Below are 16,097 nucleotides of genomic sequence, written 5' to 3' on the forward strand. Positions count from 1 at the left end.
AGGTGTCTGGATCTGTCATGGGACAGGTTACAGGGTCTCAGAGGACAGGGGACACTGGCTGCCTTGGTGACAGTGTTAGAATTCAATGTACTGTGTAATTGTGACAGTGACAATATGGGAGGCATTCTGTGTGAGGAAAGAACAGATTGCTAAGTGTTTGGGGGAAGAGAGCGGCCCAGGCAGAGAGAACAAGGAACAGATGCAGTGAAGGAGATGGAGAGAGGGAAGAGGGAAAGGGAAAAGAGGAAAAAAGGAGAGGGAAGAGGGAGAGAGGAAAGAGGAAGACAGAATACTGAGAGAGGAAAGAGGGAGAAGTTAAAGAGGAAAGAAGGGAGAGAGAGAGGGAGAGAGGAGAGAAAAAAAGGAAAGAGGGAGACAGAAGATGGAGAGAGGAAAGAGGAAGAGGGAAAGAGGGAGAGAGAAAGAGGAAGAGGGAGAGAGGTAAGAGGGATAGGTTAAAGAGGAAAGGGGGGGAGGAAAGAAGGGGAGGGAAAGATGGAAAGACGAAAGAGGGAGATGGAAGAGGGAGATTGAAACAGGAGAGGTTAAAAAGGAAAGAGGGAGAAAGAAGGGGGAGAGGTTAAAGAGGAAAGAGGGAGAAGGAAGAGCTTAGAAGGGGAGGGAGAGGGAAGAGGGTAGAAGGGGAGGGTGATGGAAGAGGGTAGAAGAGAAGGGAGAGGGAAGAAGGGGAGGGAGAGAGGAAAGGGGGACAGGGAAGAAGGGGAGGGAGAGAGGAAAGAGAAAGAAGGAAGAGGTTAAAGAAGAAAGAGGGAGAAAAGAAAGAAGGGGGAGAGAGAGGAAAGAGGGAGAGGGAAGAAGGGGAGGGAGAGAGGAAAGAGGGTAGGGGGAGCGTGATGGAAGAGGGTAGAAGAGGAGGGAGAGGAAAGAGGAGAGAGAGAGAGCGACGAAGGGGAGGGAGAGAAGAAAGGGAGAAGGATGTGGGAGTGAGGAAAGAGGAAGAGAGAAGAAGGAGAGAGATAGAGAAAAGAGGGGAAAGGAAGAGGGAGAGGGAAGAAGGGGAGAGGAGAGAGAGAGAAAGAGAGGGAAATAGCAGAGAAAGGAGGAAGAGATGAGTACACAGAGGCTGTGGGCTGACATGCAGAAGGGAAGCAGAGACTCACACACATACATACAGAAGGTGAGCAGCCAAGAGAATGAGGGAAGCACTGTGCAATGTGTTATATGAGACAGAGGTGGGCAGGCAGATGTGTGCCAGCCCCACCAGGCCAGACTGGCAGCTGCCAGGGTACTAGGAGATCAATTGCTGCCTGTGTTTGTCTTTCTCCTTTCTATCTTTTCTACCTTCTCCTTGTTTCCTTCTCTCCCTCCCTTGCACTCACTCACTGTCTCCCCAGCCCCCTGCTTCCCTCCCATAGGCCCCCTGAGCTGTCAGTCCTTCCGCCCCTCTTCTCCGCCTCACACTCTGCTGCTACCTCTGTCTCTAGTGCTGTAAAGGAGCAGCCATCACCCTCCATCCAGTTAGAAGCAAGAGGCGGGGGAGCCCTGTGGTGGGTGTGGCCTGTGCTGGTCCTGATGCTGGCATAGTCTCCATTGCTGTGATACAGAGAGGCAGCAGCATCGCCTATTGTGAGCAATCTATGGGCCTGCACTTACTACAGGATCCATCCCTGCCAGACTGCAGTCCTTCTTTGGATCAGGTACTGACTGGGTGCATGCAGGAAAAATGTTGCATCATTCAAATATTTAGGAATCAGGGACAATTGCAGAAAATCATTGTTAATAGGTGGACTGAGTATCGCCTTGGCTGTGTTGCTCTGGAGACTAGGGATGTAGCAGGAGAACCTGTCTGCAGTGGTTGTGTCTAGGCCAAATGCATCCGTAGTGTTGTACATGAAAGATCAGGTTTCATTCTTCTGTAAGATGAAATATGTGTAATGTCGCCAGCAGGTTTACAGACGTGATGACATAGATCACTAGATTCCCCCTACATCCTGCAGGTAATGAGCAAAAGGGAAAGCTGAAGGTTTAATGTGTATTTTCCTAAACTGAATATGGTTGCTATGGTAGATCCTAACATATAAGAGCCATACAGGGTGTAGTCAATGATTAACCCCTGCTCACAATCACAATTAGAATTTAGGAAAGTTGATAAAATAACTGAATGTGTCATAGGTTACATCTGGAGGAGCATATTGTAGTAAAGAGGAGGCTAGAAAGCAGATTGGGTACAGAGAAAACTGAATGATACTGAGAAGGATTTGCTCATGAAAACATATTGACTTATTGTGTGGAAGACTATGCAGAAATATACACCTTTGCAGCATATGAATAGCCTTCTGCAGGTTTACACCAAATGATAGCTGCTGGATCCAGAGCAGGAATATTTGAGGGAGCACTGTATATGAATGCAAGAAAATGCTAAATATTTTAAACCTTTACGTGGAAAGTGGTTGTAAATGGCTTTCTGTCAGAGTTATTCACCATGTGGGGGAGTGTAATGGGATTAGGGGTCAAATAACATTAAGGTAGGTGGTAAAAAAAAATCAGAGCCAATGGTGTGTAATGTGCTTTGCTGTTAAAATGTATCAGTTCTCTATCAGGCAGTTACATATTGCCTTAAAAGCTACAATCTAAACACATGAGGGGACACACACAGAGTCAGCTATGCACATATATACATCTATCTATACACACACAATATCCTATCTATCTATCTATCTATCTATCTATCTATCTATCTATCTATCTATCTATCTATCTATCATATCAGATTATGGTTTTTTGCCTCTTTTGCATGTCAGTTAATAAGGGTCGAGTGAATTAAATCCTGCATAAAGGATACTATGAAGTGATGCAATACATTACTACTGTCTTGATTTTTTACATATTAGAATAGATACCCATTAAACGGGGTGAATAGCCAGTGTCAGCATAGAGATGGAAAGCACCAGCTTTATAGTAGCCTAGAAGTAAGACTAAGGTTGAAAATCTATTGACTCTTGTAAGGAGCAGGCCAGTGCATTGCAGGGGATTTCTCTACAAAAGCTCTATATCATTTTATGAGAGTTAGTAGGGTGAAGTTGTTGGAGTTGCCCCAGCTTACTAGTATCTGAGTAGCATCAGTTATCTCTAGAATAGTCATAGTATTGATGAATGCATGGGAATGTACTGGAGTGAAGCAGCAGTCATTTCCTTACCCTGCATCTATGTAAAAAGGGGATATTATGTGTACGAACTGCAGCTTACTTGATGGCCAGAATGGGATTAGTGCAACTGTTGCATTTTTAAACAATAATGGAATATAAGAAGGTCAAGTATACATCCACAGGCGTGAATGCTTCTCAATGCCATGCTCTATGGAACAAAGGTGCTCATCTATTTATTCAATTAATACAAGGATATTGAATGCATTTACCATTACATGTACACCATATTATACATGGGAGGGACTGAAAAATCATCTTTTTGTTGTTTTTCTTTTCTTTTTACATGTAATTTTGCTTAAATGGCATTTCCCGTCTATGCATGGAGCATAAGGACAATGCAGAAGCACAGCATAGCACAGTCATTTCAGTTGTTCTCTTAAAATTCTGCTTTTCTATGCTTCAAATAGCAACATCAGTGAATGGAATTGTGGTTTGCAATGCTGTGTATACAGGGGGAGCCTCCTTGCAGGCTACATAAACAATTATATTAGGGGTAGAAGTGGGAAATACTTGGCAAGAATTGTATGCATTCTTATTTTTGTTGAAAGCTGGGGGGGGGGGGGGTATTTATTTAGGAAATTGCAGTAGATTATGTGTCTATAAAATGTAAATGTTGACACTTTTCCTTGTTACGAAATAGCCAATGATTAATGGTGTTTTCTGTCATTAAAACAGAAATCAGATAAACTGGTTTATTTATTACATTTGCTGTGACACCAGGGCATGGAAATGTTGCAGCTGTGATGTTTGACAGCCTTTGGTGCAGTTTATAGGGGGAGGCGGCACTGGTAGAGACAGGGAGAGGGAGAAACATAGAAACATACGGAATGGGAGAAGAGAGGGGAGAGGGGGAGGGGAGAGACAGACAAACAGGGAGAAACAGACATAGGAGAAAGAGTGGAGGAAGAGAAAGGAAGACATAGAGGAAAGGATGGAAAAAAGGGAGAGAAGCAAGAGATGTTGGAGAGGAGGACGAACGGAGGTAGGGGGAGTCAAGTGGATAAGACATTTATGGCACATCCATATGCAGTTATAGTAAATATTATGTGTACGGGTGATATAGATGTCGTATATAAAGCAAAAAGAGTTGTGAAAACATGTAAGGGCATTCTTGTGTATTATTATGTCTTTTCACATATTTCTCTATTTGTGAAAAAAAGCATATTATTCCAAAACAGTGGAGACAATACAGACATGGATACATAGACACGTCCATGTCATTCAGCCTTTCTCAGACCAAGCTATTGGATCCAAAGAAGCAGCACAATACTATTTGTCATTATGGTCTCTCATCGCCATTATTATTACACTCAGGCGAATACACAAGTGATGCATTACATGTTTGATTTAACATTTGTAAGAACAGAATATGTTGAGAAATTTGCAGGCATGATTCATTACCCCCATGCATCTGCCTTGGTCAGCTGCTGCCCCATTAGTTGGGCTGCAGATTTGCTCCAGTGCGCTGTGTCTTTCACCAGAGGCCCCAGCTGTCTTGCCCTGGCAGTGACTCTCCAAGCTGCCACATTGCACCAGCCAGTAGATTTGTTTCCCACCTCCAGCATCAGTAGTGGTGATTCCAGATGCCAAATTACACTGAGTGGTAATATTTCTCCAGTGCCCTTCTTTCTCAATACTGTTAGCTAAATGTGAGTGTCAAGGAGAACATATATTAATGAGCGTGGCTTCTAGTGGGCATGACTGTATCAATGAGTGTGATGATCTCAGTGGAAGTGATGCGTGACTATTGTAGCCATGTTGAATCGGAGCTTCACTGTCATTTTACTCCTATTGCTTGCAGCAACTGGTGGGGGAGGGGGCAGACAGTCACACCTAGGACATCAGCCAAGTTGGATTGGCTAATGTCCTGGGAACATTACAAATGCTTTTGTGGATATCTCAACTGCAGAACTATCAGCAATTATGTTATCATTTCTTTGCAATAATCGGCAGTAAAGCTTATTTTGTGAAGTACAGTAACCTGCGGGTCCGTTATTTCTGTCAAGTGTGTTGGCTTGATGTTTCCAAGATGTTTCACAAATTTGGATAATAAAGTAGTTTTGCAATGAAATATTCAGCATCTGAACAATTTGTTGTTTTGTTTTTAAAGGTGAGTGAGAAACAACTCTTGGAGATTTTACATAGTGACGGCCCATCCTGGTCCAGATCCTAATGGGCTCCTATTTGAGTAAAGTGTGACCATTGTAAATTTTTGTGACTTTTATAGTTTTCCGTATAGTTTTACATTACACCACATTGACTTATAGGATGTGGAGAAGATAGTTTTATTTTCTTTTTATGTTATATGGACCTGAGAGTTTCAGACGCAGTTGAATGATAGGCCAAAATAATAAGAAAATGTGGGGCCATAATGCAGAAAATGGCTGGTTTTAATATGGAGGGATAATTAAGGTTTGAGATAATGAAATTTACACTCTAGTAGACAGGGATGTTCCCAAGTGAGGTAATGCCAGTGGCAGTCGAATTCCTTCGCTAAGGCAACAGTTTTTATAAAGTGCCAACATATTCCACAGAACTGTACAAAGATTATCACCCCTTACATCAGTCTATACCCCAATGTAGATCTAAGTTAACCTAGCAGCATGGGGAGGCAAACAAAGGAAGAATGCAGTCACCATCTACCCTTGGTTGGACTTGGTTACCAAGATGGTAACATTGTAAATTCACTCAGCCACCATGTTTCAGATTTTTGTATAGATCCTTGTACACATATGAACTAATGATTCTCTAGCGCTTTTCAGCAACAATTCAGAACCCTATTTTCACCATCTCAGGACCAGTACCATTTTCCAAGGGTATTACAGTCATTCTCTTGTTTGGTCTTTTGTCCAGAGGTGTTGCTGGGTTTTCCTAAACCTGGGACAAAAATTTAGTTTGGCGCTCCCACTTTCCCCCGACCAATGATCAAATGAATTAACATAGCATAACTATTTATTTTGTTCCTACATTGTGAGTCCGGATCTCAATAGAGGACGTTAAGACCACATAGTGTGGCTTCTGGGCAGCTGTGATGTAGCTGAAAAATACACTAGACCGCATGTTTGCATGGTTAGTAGATTGACTATTACTGGCTGTGAGGTTTTGCAGGTAAAGCCACTGTTTACCTGCAAAATTGTGCAGCTATTTAACAATCAATTTGCAACTGCACCAAACGGTACCTTGTCATGGTTTTTGGCATTAGTGTGTCCTGCTCTATGGGCCTGCTTAAAGCCCAGGGGTGCAGCTAAAGGCTCAAGGACAATGGTGCAAAGATTCCTGTTCTTTTCATGGCTGCTGGCAACATATTATCTTTCCGCTGCACTGCAGGGTCTCATAGGCTATGTTCACACGAGGTACATTTCAGTGAAAGTCTGTGGTTTCCATGGATTTTTGATATGCCTTTTCATTTGTTAGAGCCGCAGATCTGCACACAGAATTAGCACAGTTAATGTGCAAAATCTACTTACAGATTTTCCAAAATGAAATCAACGTTACAAAGTGACATGTCACTTCAAGCTCACGTGTGAAAAAATACCTATTCCATATACAGTACAGTGCGAAGTCCTGTTAAAACTAATGAGATACTTCAAATGTGGATTATGCTGTTGATTTAATGTGGAACACAATGCAGATTCCACGTCTGTTGTGAAAAACAGCATGTGAACGTGGTTTTAATGACCCATTGGTGCAGCACAAGGGTCTTTAGAGATCAGGGGCACAATCCCCGAGACTTATGTTCTTTCTCTTTTTCCCAGACAGTAATATTCCCTCTTTGTGCCTCCCATTGTAATAGTGCCCCCCTTTGTGTCCCACATTGTGTTAGATCTTTCTTTCCTGCTCATAAGGACATTTTTCTTTCCCGTACTGAAGAAAATATAACAAAAAACTAGCCCCAACAGCACAGCCTGGAGTCTAAGTCTTTCCATACATGTGACTGATTATAAGTAGAGATGAGCGAGCATACTCGATAAGGCAAACTACTCGAGTGAGTAGTGCCTTATTCGAGTACCTGCCCATTTGTCTCTAAAGATTCGGGTGCTGGCAGGGGGCGGGGAGCAGCAGGGGAGAGAGGGGAGGAACGGAGGGGAAATCTCTCTCTCCCCCCCCGTTCCCCCCTGCTCACCGCTGCAACTCACCTCTCACCTGCGCCGGCAGCCGAATCTTTAGAGACGAGTGGGCAGGTACTCAAATAAGGCACTACTCGCTCGAGTAGCTAGCCTTAGCGAGTATGCTCGCTCATCTCTAATTATAAACTTAAGCTTCAGCTCCTCTGTACATGTGACTGGTCAGATGATCATCACATTGAAGGTCCTTCTGCCTTAAAGGTAGGGTCTTCCTCTGCTCTCTCCTGCTGCAATCAGTGAATTGCCCCATGTCTTCATAATGGTGCTTTTACACAGAACGATTATTATTCAAAGAAATTGCAGGATTGTTTGAATTTGGATGATAAGTGTAAACACGGCCAACGATTAAACGAGGAACTGTAATTATTTTGTTTTTAGTTCATTTTATACAAGAGTAAAATCATCATTGGCTCATTCACTAATTGTTCGGTTTGAGCTCCTTCAGACGAACGTATATGCAAAAAATATATATACAGACAAAATATAGAGAATAGAGCCCATCTATTTTGAATTGATTTGCCTTCATCTTCTTTTTTGTGCATGTGGAAAAAAAGCAGATAGGCTCTGTTTTTGTGCACATTTGCGGACCAAGGGCCCCATAGAAGTCCATGGGAGGTGTGCACTCAATATGTACACAAATGGCGGGAGTATGTTGTATATAAACAGGTCCTGCGTGTGCAAAAAGGTACAGTACTATGTGCCGAAACACATACAAATCTATTTTGTTTGCGGCGCAAATGTATGTTGCTAAAGCGTGCTCAATTGTACAAACATTCGTCTGAAAGAGCCCTTAAACACCCATTGTTCAGTTGTTTTCATTCACTGGTAGAGTGAACTGAATGACTGGACATTCTGGCTAAAAAAAATAAATAATTTATCTTTGTGGTTAATGGGCCATTTACACGGAACGATTATCGCGCAAAATTAGTTCAAACAAACAAAAATGTGTGATAATCATGTCTAAATTTAAAGCTATCAGTTACTATTTGTTTACTTTTCGTTTGTCAATCACTTTCAGGGCAATGTCAGACTAGAATTTTTTTTGTGCACGCCTATGTGCAAAAAAAAAAGTGCGTGCAATAGAACCATTGGTTCCCTATGATGTGCTCACATGTCCATCTTTTACAGGCATAAAATACTTGCACCTGCACATCTGTGCACCGAGAAGGCCTGTGCTGCACGTAAGGAGTCCCCGTGGGGAGTCCCCTCATCACTGTACACTATGACAGCACTGTCACAGTGTTCAGTGATGATGGGACTCCCCGCGGGGACAAAAGAATCCCCTGCGATGTTCTTCCATTGCTTGCAATGGGGCCGGCGCTGCAGCTGTCCCATTGAAAGCAATAGGATGCAGGTCACCCCACAGTGATTTTTGGGGAAGGGCTTGAAATATAAGCCCTTCCCTGAAAATCATCCCTAGCTGCTGTAAAAAAATTAAAAATATATACATCACCTTCCACCACTGTCGGAGCTCCGGAGCGTCTTCTTGCTGGCTCCCCGACACTGCCCTGAAGCACTTTTTGCTGGCTGGGAATTTAACAATCCCTACATCCTGAAAGTGCTGGGTCTGATTGGCTGAGTGCTTAGCCAATCGCAGGCAGTACTCAGCCATTCATTGAATGACAGCTGAGCACTGCCTGTGATTGGTCACAGCACTCAGCCAATCAGCGGCAGCGCTCAGTCACCGCGGGGATGAAGGAATCCCCTGCCATAGCTGTGGTGGAGAATTGCGATCTCCATATGCTTTCAATAGGGGCGGCACTGCTGATGCCATCCCCATTGAAAGCAATGAGCACGGAGCTACAGTCAGGCCCATTTTGCACATCCATGCAGCGCATTTTTTTTTTGCGCACATAGGTGGCAAAAAAGATCGCTCATCTGACTGGGCCCTCAACCAGCATAAAAATCATTGCTGGTTCATTCACTTCTTGCAGCATCTAAACGCTCCCCGCTAAGTGCTTTACATAGCATGTGCAGCGCTGAGCAAGAAGTCAGCGAGAAGTGAGCAATACTGTAATCTGTCTGTCTAAACGCTCTGCACAAGCGCTAATAACTAGCGGTGATGTCACCGCTTATGCAAATAGTTTAGCCGGCAGTCATACCGTATAAATTAAAAGTTTGGTGGTAGTGGCGCAACACTCCAAGTTAAAACATATTAAAAGTAACTAAGAGGTGTGGAAGCTTCTCCTTCTCCCATCCCTGCTGACCCAAGCTATACAGGTGTTAAAAAAATTCTTCAAAGTTAAAGTAAGAGTCGTATACGACCACACCCTTTAGAGGAAACCAGACAGAGGGCATCGGCTCTGGAGGTGAGCTGTGCCATCACCATTTTTATAGATCAAATAAATGGGCAGGACAATACCAATAGAAAAGGACGGTGCAATGTGTATTATACAATAAAACCATATAGCCACATACACTGTGGCACAACAATGATCTTCCCATGGTCTACGTGATCTTGACTTAAGATTTGGCACCAACATAACAACATCTTGAATATTGACCATAAATTGTTGCACAATGCTTGTCCACCTTCCACACACTCCTCCTGGCATTCATTTTGCCAATAAGCTGGACAGACTTCTAGTCTCTGCAATTCTAGGAACTGGTTACTTGTTATAATTAACTCAAGGCTGATGAGAAGTCATACTGACCTCTCACTGATATCTTAAAGACACCATGCCTACTTAAAGGGATTAGATTTCTCTATCACAGGCAAACAGAATCCATGTTAACCCTTTTGGGACCCACCAATTGTTTGTACATTTTAATACCAGCTGAACTGACAAAGGGGTTCTCCCCGAAATGCGTTTTCACATGTTAGCCACTGATTCCATTTAATTAAAGGAGAAGGTTCCGCATCTCTACGTTACTTTCAATATGTTTTTGCTACCGCAAGTCTTTAGTCTATCCACGCCCACCAAAGTGGGGCGTTATCTGGTCAGGCGGCACCTCCACCACCGTAATCTTTATTCTTCTCTCTTACCACTCATGTACAATCATTTACATCTAACACGACCATACGGTTTTGTTCCACCCTTCTTGCTTTTGTTTCCTCTCATTTGTCTCATATAAATAGTGCATAAGCTGACCGTCCGAGCAAACAAACGAACTGTGTCTTCGTTTACTCATTCTCTCGGGCAGACGATTTTTCGTCACATGTAAAAACGCCTTTACTCATTGGTCCTGGGCCCTGCCTGTATCTGCCCTCCAAAATAGTTATACATTGCTGTGGCAGAACCTTATGTTTGCTCTGATTCCCAACACTCCTTGCCATTTAAATGTGTATCAATTGAATTATTTAGTGCGCTGTGTTGGGAAACGCATGTTTGTAATGCAATTAATGGTAATACAGTAAAAAACTGGTAAAGTTGTTGTTAAACAGTTGTCAAGTATTAGAAAAACAGGTCCGTTGTCTCTCAAGAACAGCAGCGCATCTGTCCATGGACTGTCGGCAGTTCTCACCCATTCCTGTTGCTTTGGCTTCACACTATTTACATCATAGATATTGAACTCGAGACTAATTACAGTTTAGCCCTGTCCTTTTTAGCTTTTTTCCATTTCAAGGTCACACATTCATTATTGCTCAGAAATGAAAGAGGATTCTATTCATGCTGGGGAATCTGTAACTGGAATCACAGAGAAAATAATGATTAGACGCTATAGACATGGTATATTTATATAGCATTTATGCCATTGTGATTTAAACTGCATATAAAACTCTATTTAGATGTAGTATAACATGATTATGAGATGTTCCAGGTCAGTGTTTGCAGTGTAATTTATTTACACAGTCAATATTAGAAAGAAATTTCTCTCTTGTACTTAAAAGTTAAGAGGTGTTTACTAGCGTTGATCTATGGTGCAAATGTAGAGGGTTTAAATGTAGTCAGATAGCTGATTTTATTGGTTAAAGGCTGCATCCAGAGGAGAGATTCTCGGGTGCAACCCGCATCGGACTGCACACGGACACCCTTGCATGCCAAACTCTTGTTCATAAACTGGATCAGAATAGGACACGCTGCCATGCTTTTACATGGACTATTGGTTCATGAAAAAATCTTTTGTCTGAATAGCCCTATTGATTTAATGGGTCAAATTACAAACTCGGATGAAAAAAAAAAACGCCCGTATGATGGTGATAAATGTCTCATCGGTGGAGGTCACACTGCTGAGACCTCTACCGATCCTGATAATGGGAGTCCTGTGTCCCCCTCACTGCACTCCCGATAGGAGGAGATTGCCTGGTGCAGCTCCGTTCATCTTCAGTGGGACTGCTGGAGAAGCGCTCTTGTACTCAGGTATTTCCATCAACCTCTGATAAAAGGTGATAAAAGTTACTCTTGGAAATCCCCTTTAAAGACAACTATAGACACACTAAGCGTGGCACTCGATTGATGATCAAATTACACAGAAGTCAACCTTATACCGTAGACCCTCCTACTGAGTAGATTGAAAGCTTTACATGTCAGTAGGCTTGGTGTAAATGAGGCCGGAAGATGAACTCATTCAAAGTTTGTACTTGGTATCTGCTGTTTACACTTAGATTACAGGCTCATCCTCTGAATTCTGATGGATTTTGTCGTTTTACTACTATATGGTATTCAGACTTCTTCCTATTGTTGGTATCAAGGACAATATTGCAGCCAATACGATTAGCTTAGCTGAAGTCTCACTGCTTCTTACAGTGCCTTAGTGTAAAGATAGTAAGTAACACTGCTTGCAAAAGGCGGTTGTACAAGTGTTGATTTTTGAATTATGACACATTTAGCGTACCTTGGTGTCCCTTGCAACTAGGAAGGATAAAAACCACTCCTATTGGTGGGAGGAAGATCACTGCTATGTACAGGCATTCTGCAGTAATCATATGGCATTCTAATGCAAAGATCAGACAAAGCTGTGGAAGTTCAAATAACAAAAAATAATATTTTAATATCTCATTAAAGATAGACATAACTCATGATGTAAGGAACAGTATTTAGGAGTCAAGAAGAAAAAGGCGTATTTGAAGGTGTTAATCAAAATGAATAGTAGACATAAGCAAGAATGTAAAACCGCTCAAGAGCCACAATACATTTTCCCTTGATAGCCTGTCTACAATGTTATACAGCGCTACTAATCCCACCATTAGGAAATGGTAGAAATGGTCTTTTTATTCTACAAGATATTGTACATGCTGCGTTAAGTTACTTTTCCTGCTGACAGAAGGAGCACAAGATTTACTAAACAAGCAGAACATGGCTGTCACTGAATCCATCACTGTAAGGAATGCCCATTGGTTTCAACAAAGACTTGAATGAAAGGAGAATTGGCTATATTTTATCAACAACACCCAAATCCATCTGTACTTACAAGACTGGGCATTGCCAGCTGCAGTCATCACTGAACTGCTAATGCTGTTTAATGATAACTTTCACAATCTTTTTTTTTTTTCAGTTGATTTCTGTTTTACCAGAGCGAAGCGCGAACCAATAGCTGATAGTCTGCTGCCCTGAACACTTATCTTCCATCTAAATTATTTAGAATACGTAAATATCCACATCAGTCAGATGGAGCAGAGCCATCATTTACTCTCTGGGGCTGTATCATTGGTTTGATAACATAGTAGGTTCCCTGTAGTCCTGTGTAAACTCACATGTTTAACACTTTAATATGATTATGAGTTGTGCCATGTTACAGACTCAACGCTGCTACTCCGATGTCCTAATTCTTCTCATTGATGTAGCGTGTAAAATGGAGTAAAACAAAAGGGTTGCTTTGAAGAATAAAGATGTTCTCTATTTCTTTCTTGAATCCTTATTTATGTTTACTACAACTTTTGGTATTTCTATAAATCCAGACCAGTTGTTGGTTTGGTTTACTGTAAATACGTGGAGTATCTGGTTCCCCATGAATATTTCTTAGGGCTCATGCCCACCAGCGTTGCAGGATACGCCTGCGGATTAACGCTGCGGGGGTACCGCGATTAAAAATGATAGTGCATGCGAGTGATTGCAGAATTCCACGGTTTCCATTAATATGCCGTATTAATGGAGACCTCCTGCGGCGTAAATCCATTGCAAATAGAACATGCCGTGATTTATTTCCTGCTGCGGAAATCTGCAGTAGAATTCTGCATGGGAGCATTGGCAGACAGAAAAGCTATTAGGTTCAATAGAACCTGATAGCTGCGGAAAACGCGGTAGAAATCCATTCGTGGGCATTCACCCTTAACTGGGATTTTAAAGGGGTTGTCCAGTTGTAAACTACTGACGGCCATCAATAGTAGATTAGCAGAGGACTGTGACGTGGGACCCCAGCTGATCAGCTATTCACCAGGCCAGTGTGCTTATGCATTGAGCTGATTTTGCAAGAAGCAGACAGCTCCATGGTCACTGCAGTGGCAAGGCGTGGTATTACAGGCATAATTGACAGTGAAGTGATTGGGAACTTTGAAATACCAAGCCTGACCATTGCAGGTGGCGGACGATTTACTATAGGCAGCCTATCCTAAGGATAGGCCATCATTATTTTACAATGGGACAAGCTTTTCAATGTGTGGATGGCTTCTAATAAACAAATAATTGCATTCATATAATCACATTTTGACTGAAGCACTCAGCTTTTATGCAAATAGCTTTGAATATTTAGGAAGACATTATAAAAATATGTATAGTATGAGTAATTGTATTCATTAAATTGTGCATTTTTGTGCAGTTCTTGCATTTCTTTTTTTTAGCCAAAACAAGAATTGGATCCTCAACAAAAGGAAAATGTTATGCTTCTCCAATGTTTTTTTTCAATTCCAATAGTGCACTCACCCTATCTATCTATCTGTTTGTCTATATAGTTCATACCTATTTATCTATCTATTTCATATATATATATATATATATTTATATTTAATATCTATCTGTTTCATATCTATTTAATTATATAGTTCATATCTCTCTATTTATCTATTTCATATCTATCTCAAATCTATTTATATATTTCATATCCGTTTATCTATTTCATATCTGTCTGTCTATTTAATATCTATTTTTCTATCTGTCTATCTCCTGTCTATCTCGATGTATCTTTCTGTTTATCAATTTCATATCTTTCGATTTGATATCTATCTATCTATGTCATATCTATCTATCTATTAGAGATGAGCGAGCATACTCGCTAAGGCAAACTACTTGAGTGAGTAGTGCCTTATTTGAGTACCTGCCTGCTCGTCTCTAAAGGTTCGGCTGCCGGCGCGGGTGAGAGGTGAGTTGCGGCGGTGAGCAGGAGGGAGCGGGGGGGGGGTGGGGGGTGGGAGAGGGAGAGAGAGATCTCCCGTCCGTTCCTCCCCGCTCTCCCCCGCCGGCAGCTGAATCTTTAGAGACGAGCGGACAGGTACTCGAATAAGGCACCACTCGCTCGAGTAGTTTGCCTTAGCAAGTATGCTCGCTCATCTCTACTATCTATCTATCTATCTATCTATCTATCTATCTATCTATCTATCTATCTATCTATCTATCTATCTATCTATCTGTCGTGTTTGAGTAAAACCAGTGCTGGAAACCTAGGAATTCAGCTTTTTCCAATATGACAAACTACATTTTCTATTAATATTGACATCAAACTTGCTAAAAGTCTTTCACGCCAGTCTAAAACAGTTTACAAAATGTAAATATGCGGAGAGTTCATACTTGTTAATATATACCTTTAAAATGTTACTGTTCTCAGCTATTGTACATGAGGAGGCATGAGTAGTGAACAGACACAGGTCTCATAGCCATGTAGTGGCAGTAAGGATAAGTCATATGACATTGAATTGTACACAAGCAGATTCACCTTGCAGTCCCTGGCATGGCCATGGATATACGTTGTCCGTTGGCCATCCATATGCCCAGTGTTTGGAAGCTGCCTTTAGATCAGTGTGAACCCTTCTTAATGTAAGGAATGAATTACACAGCTTATTTCCACATAGACAGGAAAATCCAGTAAAATACAGTGAAGTACTACTCATAACTGTTAAGTTTATATAACTGGTATCAAACAAAGGTAATTACTGTTACCATTATTATTGCCATACATTCACAATAGACACAAGGATGACTCTGTGACTGGAGTGAAATGTAATTCTCAGCTTCCTCTAGCTTGCTTTTCAGTAAAAGTGTGAAAGCTGCAGAATCACTTCCTAAAATCTACAAAGCTTTAGGAACAATTATTTTTAAAAATAAATAAAACAGAGTTTTTTTTGCTGTTATAGAATATTTGGTAACATGAATAATCATTTCAAGGTAGATTTCCTACAGAAAAAAACCTGCTAGTCTTCGATCCATATGTTGTAGTAGGACCTGCTTGGTCAGATTACTGTCGTATATGAATAAACTGAGGACCACATAAAGTGGATCCGTTGGCGCTTCTGACATTTCTGTCTAGTAAATGCTTGTATTGCTCATGAAATAACAATTCTGGAGCTTCTTTTCCTGGATCTTTGCGCTTTTCCTGGGTTATTCTTTCTAGAAGTTTGTGAATAAATTAACAACTGGGTGGGACTAGTTTGGAGTGTGTCCTTATGCAGTCTGTCACTGTACAAGCAGTGCTGACATGTTGGTCACACTCCTGTGATAAAGGAAATGGTAACACCCAGTTGTCAATGCATGCATACATTCAGAGGCGTAACTTGAAGCTTCTGGGCCCCAATGCAAAATCTGTAACGCGGCCCCCAACTATAATGCTTTATTCATAGTACTTGGCTCCTTATATGGAGAGGCCCTATGGGCCCCCTAAGGCTCCTGGGCCTGGGTGCAACCGCATCTCCTGCAACCCCTGTAGTTACGCCAGTGCC

At 41.8% G+C, this 16,097-nt stretch overlaps 1 long non-coding RNA gene across 2 annotated transcripts in view; it reads left to right on the forward strand.

The window, feature by feature from the left end:
- The first annotated feature begins 1,554 nt into the window (after positions 1–1,554).
- The window catches only part of LOC136581933 (uncharacterized), a 280,168-nt gene continuing 265,625 nt past the window's right edge, over positions 1,555–16,097 (forward strand). Inside the window, exon 1 of one of the 2 annotated variants that reach the window (XR_010787107.1) lies at positions 1,555–1,658. This is a non-coding gene — a long non-coding RNA (uncharacterized lncRNA). Of the gene's footprint in view, positions 1,659–4,039; positions 4,150–16,097 lie in introns of those variants that run through there. The other variant, XR_010787106.1, reaches the window with a different exon arrangement.

Source organism: Eleutherodactylus coqui, chromosome 11 (genome assembly GCF_035609145.1).
Source record: "Eleutherodactylus coqui strain aEleCoq1 chromosome 11, aEleCoq1.hap1, whole genome shotgun sequence".
Lineage (NCBI taxonomy): Eukaryota > Metazoa > Chordata > Amphibia > Anura > Eleutherodactylidae > Eleutherodactylus > Eleutherodactylus coqui.